Raw genomic sequence first — 10,192 nt, 5'->3', positions numbered from 1 at the left:
TTAGAAAATAGACCTTTAGCTCGGCGTCATCGATGCTAACACCGAGCTAACACGTCTCGACGCTAGCGTCCCTGGCGCCGAGATGGCAGGCAGCTCAGCGCCGTAAACGCTGGCATTGAGCTTGGCGCCCTGTACGCCCCGCGCCCGCGCCCCAAGTGATGGCGAAGTGCAGCAAGCATCTGTGGGACCAGGGTGGTCGGCTGGTCGCGTGGTCAGCATGCGTGTCTCGCTTGGCGTAAGTGCATGCATCTGTGATGACAGTAGGTGTGCATGCTGTCGCTGCTACATGTGCATGCTACAAGGCCGCTCACCTCGTGCTCCATGCCTCATGCATGCAGATTTCCTTGAAAACTAAGCTGGACCACACGCTATCCACTCTGAACCCAAGCATGCAAATTTATTCATTTAGCAGGGCACGTTACATCTGCCTTTTTATTTGTTGTCCGTATGTTTTATCTGTTTTTTCTTTGAATTTCTACCGATTTGCATTCCATAGTAATTATTTGTGATTTTTTTGTTATTTTATTATTTAATTTTATATTTATTGGATATATTTTATTTGCATCTTAGATTTGGATCCGGCGGCTACAGGAATCGAGTGTTTAGCTAGGATGTGTCACCCGATTACTTTGTTGTTGGGATTCAAGTGTTTTAAGGTGACATGACACCCGAGTGAGACATGTCCCCTAAACACCCGACCTCTGTGTAGACAATTTTTTTTTAATTTTAACACTTTTTGGAAAACTGTCGGTGTTTCGGACCGGGGGTCCTCAACCAACCAGCGAATTTGTTCTGCGTGCTTCTAATTCCAGATGGTGATGCAAAGAGACACAAGGTTTATACTGGTTCAGGCAATCGAGGCCCTACGTCCAGTCTGAGAGGTCGATCTTGTATTCCTTGCACCGAAGTGCTCGTAGTAGGGGGTTACAAGCTAAGGGAGAGAGGGAGCTGGTCCCAGGTCTCGGCAGGGTATCGTGCGGGCCGCTTGAGGAGTTGCTCTCAGGTGGCAGGGATGTGCGTGTGTGTGTGTTACCAGGTGTTCTCCTCCTGCTCTAAATGGCCCAAGTCCTCTCCTTTTATAGCCTGAAGGGAGGACAAGGACGGTACATGAGCTAACTATACGGTGTCGTGTGAACAGAGGCGGCATGTTCGGGTCTTGTAGTCTGTTCCTATGGCGGCGTGGTCGTGGGAGTGGTCCGTCCTTGGAGCACTAGAGCGGCGTGGTCATCAGAGTGGTCCATCCTTGGAGCACTGGAGCGGCGTGGTCGTCCCATCAGATTCTGTGCGTCGTGGGAACCCCAGGACTGCCTCGGAGTGGGCGCGGTGGTGAACGTGCAAGCCACTGTGGACGGACCGTGCGCGAGGCCGAGGCTTGGTCGGTGCCGAGGCTGCACCGCGGTGGAGGGGTCTCGGCAGGTGCGAATCCCAAGATCGCCAAGACCTTGGTGTACAGTGCCGAGGCCTTGAGCGGGCGGTTGATCGTGGGCACAGCGTTAGGACACAGTGGCCGGTAATCCCCGCCGTACCCTGTCCCAGCCGGTATGGCACCGATCGTGGACACAGTGTTAGGACACAGTGGCCGGTAATCCCCGCCATGCCCTGTCCCAGCCGGTATGGCGCTAATGCGACCTCGGGTCGCGTCAGCCATTCTATGGTGTTGAGCCGTCGTCCGGCTGAGATTGCGGGAGTGGTTGAAGCATTAATGAGACATGACGCGTTGTCTGGAGGGTTGGTCGAGGTGGGGAGTGATGGGCCGTGGACGACCCGGCCTCGCGCGATACGGACAATGAGGCCTCGCGCGAGATGGAGATCGGGCTCCTTGCCGAGGCCTCGCGCGAGACGCCTCGCACGATACGGAGAATGCACCCCCTGCCAAGGCCTTCCGTGGAGAGCCTTGGGCGAGGCGGAGACGGCGCTCCCTGCCGAGGCCTTCCCTGGGGAGCCTCGCACGAGGCGGAGTTTATGTCAGGATGCCGAGACCTCCTGCTCGAGGCTTCGAGGCGAGGAGGAGGAGGACCCACGGCTTACCTTCTAGCTTTATTTTTTAGATGGGACTTTAGCGACCCATTTGATGTTTGCTTGGGGTACCCCATTCTAAGGTACCCGACAGTAGCCCCCGAGCCTCGGGGGGAGTGCGTGCACTCTCCCTGAGGGTTTGTCGCGGCTGGGTTTATACCTGCTCCGTAGGAATTGGGGTTTGTTTTTTGAGGTTCCGGTGGGTGCGTGCGAGCGCACCCGCCGGGTGTAGCCCCCGAGCCCCTAGAGGAGTGAAGTTACTCCTTTAGGGGCTTTCTCCATTTTTGCGTTTGAGCGAGTAGTTCTTATTGCATTTGCCGAGCCCATAAGCGCAAGTTCGGGTTGCAGGGGTCTCGGCGAGGCTGCAGAAAAAAGCCTTCTAGTCTCTGCACGGAGCGAGAGGTTCGCCAGGGGCCCCCCTAACTTTGGGTATGACCCTCACGCTTCCTTTCGCTCGGAAGGAGGGGTGGAATGTGCCAAGCTACCCTCGATGGGCGCGAGCGTGGACACTTTCGGTGAGCTGTTATCGGGTAGTCCGAGTGGAGGCCTGAGCCCCGTTCACTAGGGGACGGCTAGCGGTCTAGAGACGCACTCCAATAGTACCAGAGGGTTTCTCTAGTGGGTGCCGAGGCCGTTCGCTGGGCCTCGGTGGCTCGGTGCCTCCCTATGGTGGGATCCCATTTGGATACTTCCCTGCCGGTCTCGGACACGACTTAGGACGCCCTGAGCAACTATTCGCTCGGGCCTAGGCCATTCGTAGGCTCGCCCCGAAGTCGTCCCTAACTCTGTTGCCCTAGGGCGGCTATCAAAACCTCTCGAAGGCCCAGCCTTCGAACCCCTGGACCGTAACGGGCTCGGTGCCCTTTATCGTGTTTTGTAATAAAACCTCTAGCGTGGGCTTGGACCGTTTGTCTTGGTCTTCGGGTGCAAGAGGAGCCCCCGAGCCTCCGCCTGGAGCAAGAGGGCGGTCGGGGGTCCCCTGACTTTTTCGTCCGCCCCTCACATATCCTTTTCGTTCGGACAGAGGGTTTGTTTGCCGAGCCCATTCTGGTCTCGGCAAGGTTGCAGGAAGAGCCCCTAGCCTCTACGCAGAGCGAGAGGGCCATCGAGAGTTCCCCTGACTTTTTATACGCCCCTCGCGCCTAAGGGTTTGTTTGTCGAGGCCCCTTTTGGGCGCGAGCCCAAGTTGTGGGGTCTTAGCGTATTTGCAGGAAGAGCCCCCTAGCCTCTACATAGGGTGAGAGGGCTATCAGGAACTCCCCTATCTTTTTGTATGACCCTCACGCTTCCTTTTTGCTCGGAAGGAGGGGTGGAATGTGCCTCGCTACCCTCGATGGGCACGAGCGGTGGCACTTCCGGTGAGCTGTTATCGGGTAGTCCGAGTAGAGGCCCGTACCCCATTCGCTAGGGGACGGCTAGCGGTCTAGAGACACACTCCAAGAGTACTAGAGGATGTCTCTAGTGGGTGCCGAGGCCATTCGCTGGGCCTTAGTGGCTCGGTGCCTCCCTACAGTGGGATCCCATTCAGAGACTTTCCTCCGGTCTCAGACACAACTTTGGGCGTCCTAAGCATTTCGCTTGCTTAGGCCTCAGCCCCGTATGGGCTCGCCCGCGGTTGTCCCTGACTCTATTATCCTGGGGTGGCTGTCGAAACCCTTTGGGGCTCAGCCTTCGAACCCCTGGATCGTAATAGGTTCAGAGCCCAGTTCCTTCATACATAAGGAATAGGCCGCATGGAATATCTTCCCTATTGGCTCGGCATGGGCGGCGCGCCTTTTGAGGCGGTTTCATGGGGAGTCAAAATGATGCCTGCTGTCGTAGTGGCCGAGCGTGACGTGGTGGATGGGACATAACCGTCCTCACATTTAATGTGGGAGACGTGGGCGCGTGGGCCGATGAAATCGGCTCGTGGTTAACTACGCCGGACAGGGAAAACCTCCCCAATTTTGTTGCCCGTTCGTTTCGCCTCCTCCCTGCATAAATACTCGAGGAGTCTCGCCCCTCCTCGTCTTACCTTGCCTGCATTAGCACCATCTTTGTCATGCCGTCACTAGCGCAGCGGGTGCCGGGAAGAAGAGGAGAGAAGAATGAGCCTAGGGAGACAGTGAGAAAAAGGTGAGAGCGTGGGAGGGAGAGAAAAAACTCAACGTCGCCCTCAATTCCTCCATCGTACCCATGGCCGGTGACATCGTTGTTGTCGAGGCGGACCCCTGGGATCCATCGGATGTCACCGAGGAGATGCTCCAATCGCTTGTCGACGGTGGACTCCTCCACCCGGTGACAGACCCTGCTAGGCTAGAGTGGGTTGCTTCGTATAGCGAGCTGGAGCCGAGGCCTCGTGATGGCTACGTCGTGAGCTTCGTCTCCTTCCACGAGCGTGGCCTCGGCGTCCTGGCGGACCGGTTCATGCGAGCGCTCCCGCACTACTATGGCATGGAGCTCCACAATTTTAATCCCAACTCCATCGCTCAGGCGGCTATCTTTGTTGCCGTCTGCGAGGGGTATTTAGGGATCGCTCCCCATTGGGAGTTGTGGCTCCATCTGTTCCGGGCGGGGCATACTACCAAGCCGACGGGCACGTCGGGTAAGAGGAAGGCGGCGCGGGCCGGAGACTGCACTCTCTAAGTGCATCAGGACCGCCTGCACCTCTACATCCCGGCCCAACTCGCGTCCTCCAACCGCCGGTGGTACACGAGTTGGTTTTACCTCTGCAACGATGATGGAGGGCTTCCCCCCTATATCGGGCGGATTGTGGGGAGTTGCCTGGAGAAATGGAAGTGGGGTGTCCCGAAGGTCGACCAGCCCAAGCTAGAGCCGCTCCTGGAGGGGCTGGTGTCGCAGAACCGACCAATTTATAAGAATACAAGTATAATGGCAATCCGCAAGCGGTCGCACTGTCATACTTGAACTCATATAAACCCGGTAGTCCGTCGAGTACCACGACGGGTCTCGATAAACAATTTACAACAACCAAGACAGTACAGGATTCAACATACATGCCACATATTACATACGGTTCGTAGATACTTTTCATCATCAGAGTACGAATAAAAGTTATTACAAACTGAGTTTGGTAAACAAAGCGGAAGCAAATAAGTTCGAAGATAAAGTTTCCAACATAGTTTGATACAGTGCCAAGCCAGATCACGGTCCACAAAAGCAAAGATAGGAATTACTAAAGAAGCCTGCCCAAGGCTTACTCCTCATCCACAGCGGGATAGAAGCAACTCTTGCAATAACCATGATACACAGTGCCATCTGCAACAATGGGAAAATAAACCCTGAGTACGAGAATGTACTCAGCTAGACTTACCCATCATGAACCAGAAATAAAATGACTCCAAGGATTATGCAAGGCTGTATAAGTGGACGTAACTTGACAACATTTTGCGAAAAAGGCGATTAACCTTTGTACAATTGTGATTCTTTTATCAAGTTGATTATACTATCCATTTCTAGATTAGCAACTATCCTGTGCCAAACATGTGATATATTATTTAGAATCATACAATAGTAACCATAGCAGATATTGTAATTCCATATTCATTTGAACCATCATGTTTCATAATATAGTTGCTACGATGTTGGGACTAGCCAAGTTTCTCACTATCCGGGAGAGACGGCGATTCGAATCGATTTCAACCAGCTGGGAATTTATTCCTAACACAAACCCAGATCTATCAGCCATGATAGTCTTAGGTCACCTTTGGTACAACTCAGGTACACATTTCGCGGGTCCATACCGCGCCGTACAATCTGGAACACCAGATGCCAGGATGCTCAGGCCAAGCCTGCCCTTGGGCTCAGTCTGATCGTTCCCCGGAAGGAGCGCACAACAGAACGGTTCCCGGCCTAAGTTGAATTACTCGGCTTCGCAGTCGGAACGAGTTATCCGGCCAGCTAAGTGAGAGGCATGCGTTCAATCTTGTCAGAAGCGCCAACAACGGTATGGTCCTTAATCGACACAGACGGGGATAAATCCACACCCAAGACCACCATGTCTTGTTGCTTCTCTATCGACTTCCCGTCCGGTTTATTTTTACCACATGGTTCTATTCCACGATAGCAGATATAGCCAACCGTGCTCCGGTATCCACCGATCTCTCGCAGGTGATAGGACATCACCCGACTTCTACCGGTCTAAGCATGGCTAAGCATATATTCGATCCTAGACCTATACCGGTTAAAGGGTTAATATCTGGACAAGGAATGTACATGCATCAAGTGGTTTCATTCAACTCTTATACCTAATGCATCAATCATAAATACGTAAGTAAACATTTGTAAATTACTGGGAGACTTATAATGCTCCGGGGCTTGCCTCGCAGAAAGGAAGTAGGGCGGTGGTCAGGGCACTCCGGAAGCTCTTCAGGGTTCTGCTCCACGCCTTCGGGAGCGGGGGCTTGCGGATTCTCCTGCGGGTTTCCTTCCTCTGCTTCTTCGAATTCCAGCAACGTGATCTCTTCCTCCGATCCTAGATGCATGAGTATGGTATGAGTATTATGAATGCATAATGTTAACAAGTGCATCGTGTTGTTTGAGTAGGTGCATATCTCTTCTCGATTACTACTTAACTATTTCTTCAATGCATCGACTACACCACAACCAGCAGCTACTTGTTTAACTCATAACTGGAGTTCTACAAATTCAAAAACAGTGATCCTGGACTTTCTGGAAAGCTTATCAAATTCTCTACAACTTTGTTATTAACCATTTTTACAGTCTACATCAGTTTCAACATGCAACTCATCATATTCTAGAATCAGTCCGGAAATGATTTAACATGCAATATAAAGTAAGAATGCTTCTACTTTATGTAATCGTTCCAAATTTGACAAACTAGAACCTACCAACAGTGTAAGCATACCAATTACAGTTAAGATGATATAATGGTGAAGCCCAAACTATTTATTAAATTACCTTTATTATTTTATTTAGATATCTAGGTTAAATAATAAATATATATCAAATGTGCTTAATAAATTCTCAAAAATTTACAGAGTCTTACTGATGCTATCAAAGGACTACTATAAAAATTTCATGTCATTTTACTAAGTAGAACATTCTATACAAAAATGATAAGGAAGCAGGGCTTGAAATAGCATAAATGGAAAATCCTATTGAAAAGTGTCAAGCAACAGATTTCTTATTTTTCCTAACATCCATATGGTACTAGTATCACTTCCAACAAATTTCATGTATTTTGGACTCATAATTAATTTATAAAAATTCATGCAAGGATTAACTATTTATAAAAGAAAAATCTATAACTATAGATCTACACATGCACTGGTCCTCAAATTTTTACCCAAGCTCATGTATGACAAGAATAGCCCACCACAAAAATTTCATAATTTTTGGAGCACAGGAACTCTAGATATAAAATAAACAATTTTGAATGCATTCAAAAGCACATTTCAAATCCTTATTTAAATCTCCAGAAATTTCTACTGTTGAAGCCAAGAACATATTTTTACTAAATACTACACTTCCTAAGCAACACAATCATATTTATTTCACAATTTTTGGAGCTACCAAACTGAAGATACAAATTTCACAAAACAAATCAAAAACTGGATTCAAAATGAGTTAGCCTTCACTACTGCTGTCGCTGACAGGTGGGACCCGCTGGTCAGGGGACCCCACATGTCATCGACACCGAAGCAGAGTGGCGGCGCTGTACGCTGCGGGCGCGGCCAGAGCTCGCCGACGGCGAACTCGCCGGCGGTGACATCATCACACGGTGATCTACTCGACTTCGCGCATCGATTGAGCTACGTGGGTGGCCTTCTCGTCGGAGCTAGTGGCTACGGCGGCGGCCATGGCGGGGTGGAGGTGCGGGTCGACGGTGAAACGCCGGTGTGGGCTATGGTGGCTCGAACGGATGCTGCGCTGAGCATCACCGAGCTACGGCGGAGCATCACCGAGGACGGTGGTGATGTGGCCACGGAGACAGAGCTCACGGCGGAACTCCGGCGAGCTTAAACGCACGGCGATGGCTTACCAAGCGCTGTCAGTGGTCACGGGAAGAAGCAGTGGGTCGCTGAGGGGACGGAGGAGCTATGGTGGTGGTGTTGGAGTGGCTAGGCGTGGGTTGCGCGTGGCTATGGCGACGGCGGAGCTGCGGGCGCTCGGCGGCTGCTGCTGGCGCTGCGACGAGGAGGAAGGCCGAGGAAAAATGAAATGGGGAGCACGGGAGGGAGCGGGCGAGTGCGGGGGTGCTAAAGCCATGCTCTGGCCTGGCCGAGCCACACGCGGCGAGGCGCCGGTGACGTGCGGCCGTCGCGGACTCCACGCGGCGCGCGATGTCTGAAGCCGGTCGGCCATCGAGCTGGGCGATTCAGTTCGTCAGACACGATCGGAATAGCTTGACGACGAGATTTCGAGATGACTTAACTTTCAATCCGTGACGAATTAGCGCTAGGTTACTAAACCGAATTTGTAGACCTAAGTACCAGTTACAATTGTTGTTCAATGATCGTGTTCCAATTCTTATTGTAAACCGAGTAAAATCATGATCAAAGTCGGCTCGTCAGGCTGTCAGGGTTCCTGACTTAGAAAAATAAAATCGTTAAGTGTTGAAAACTGGGTTTTGCTGGTTTTTGTGGGACCCATTCAAGCATGTTAGAAGCTAAATCAGTCCATGACCCAAAAATAAAAGTTGTTCCTTATGTCAAACACTACAACTTTGCTTTAGTGAGCTCCTCCATGCAAGGTCCCTAACACCTAGTTCAACTTTAGTCAAACATGTCACTTTGAAATCATGATACACATTCAAACCATGGCTAAATGACCAAACTAGCCCTAGCACTAAATACCAAAGTTGTTCCTAATGATATCCTAAGCATGTTAAAACCATTTGCAAGGTCATTTAAGCATTTCATGTAGTAGTCACTCATATAGCTATTCAGGTCAACACATGAAATATCACTTAAGTGCTTGATCATGAAATGTGGCCTTCATGAACAAGGTTCCTTTTGTTAACCTAAGTGTAGCTAAGGTGTTTTAGTGACTAGCACTACCCACTTGCATTCATTTGTACATGATCATATGCATATGTTCTAAGAAACACGAGATAACAAGCAATGTTTCATATGTTTCGATCAAATGTTTTAATTGTAAATGATGATTTATGAATGCTTGATGCTCATGCTCATGTTATGCAAGGCTAACACCCGAGGTGTTACAGCTGGCGAGGCTATGGGGCCATGGCCTCACCGTGGCTGTGGTCGTGGCCGCCTTCCAGCGCCGAAGGTTGCTGCCGCTGATGGCTCAGTGGCGGCGGCTGTTCGAGATGAAGTCGGGTGAGCCCATTGAGGGCACCCGGATGTCCTCCTCCACCCTTTCCGACGAGGAAATTCTTCGTCAGGTGGGGGAGACGGTAGAGGCGAAGCTGAGGGGCAGCAACTTGACCCCTATCGCGATGCGGCCGTCGCGGGGGTTCCTTTTGCTGGTAAGTCGTGTGCCGCTGTAGCCTCTGAATCTCCTCAGTCTCCCCTTACCCCTTGTTCCCTCATGCGCGTTTGTCATTCCTTCAGGGGATGAGGGACATGCGCTTCTCTCCACCGCCCGTTCCCAAGGACGCGGGGCGGCGGGTGCTCACGCCGATGCGTAGAAGAGGCGAAAGGACACCAAGGCGGCGAAGCACACGAAGCACATCCTCACGCGCGAGGAGCTGGATAAGCGCCGCCGTCAACAACGGAAGGACGGTCTCCCGCTAGAGGAATCCCCGTCGATGTCGTTGTCGACGGAGGCCTCGGGTGGGAACGACAAGGGCGAGGGAGGGCGAGGTCCCCTGGACCACCTTCCTGACGTCGTGGAGGTGGCGCCTGGGGTGTTGGCAAGCAGCCCAACACCCCCAGGAAGGGGAGGAGAAGCGGACCCGGGGCCGGTGGTTGCCCGCTCCGGGGCCGAGGCTGACACGCCCGAGGCGCGGGCGTTAGGCAAACGCGCCGTCAGCCCGGTAGGCTCGGTGACCGTGGTGGAGCAGGTGGTGGTGGAGGCAACGCCACCGCCCCTATAGAGGACCGAAGGGGCGCCGGGGTCCGCTGAAGACCGACCGGCGTCGATGGATACGAAGGCGACGCCTCTACCGCCGCCTCCACCGCTGTGGATGAGGTTTGCCGTGGCGAAGCAGGGGCCGCCCCGTTCAAGGCAAGTGTATTCTTGGCAGGGT

The sequence above is a fragment of the Miscanthus floridulus genome, chromosome 5 (assembly GCF_019320115.1).
Source record: "Miscanthus floridulus cultivar M001 chromosome 5, ASM1932011v1, whole genome shotgun sequence".
Lineage (NCBI taxonomy): Eukaryota > Viridiplantae > Streptophyta > Magnoliopsida > Poales > Poaceae > Miscanthus > Miscanthus floridulus.
Note: the sequence above shows the minus strand (reverse complement) of the source record.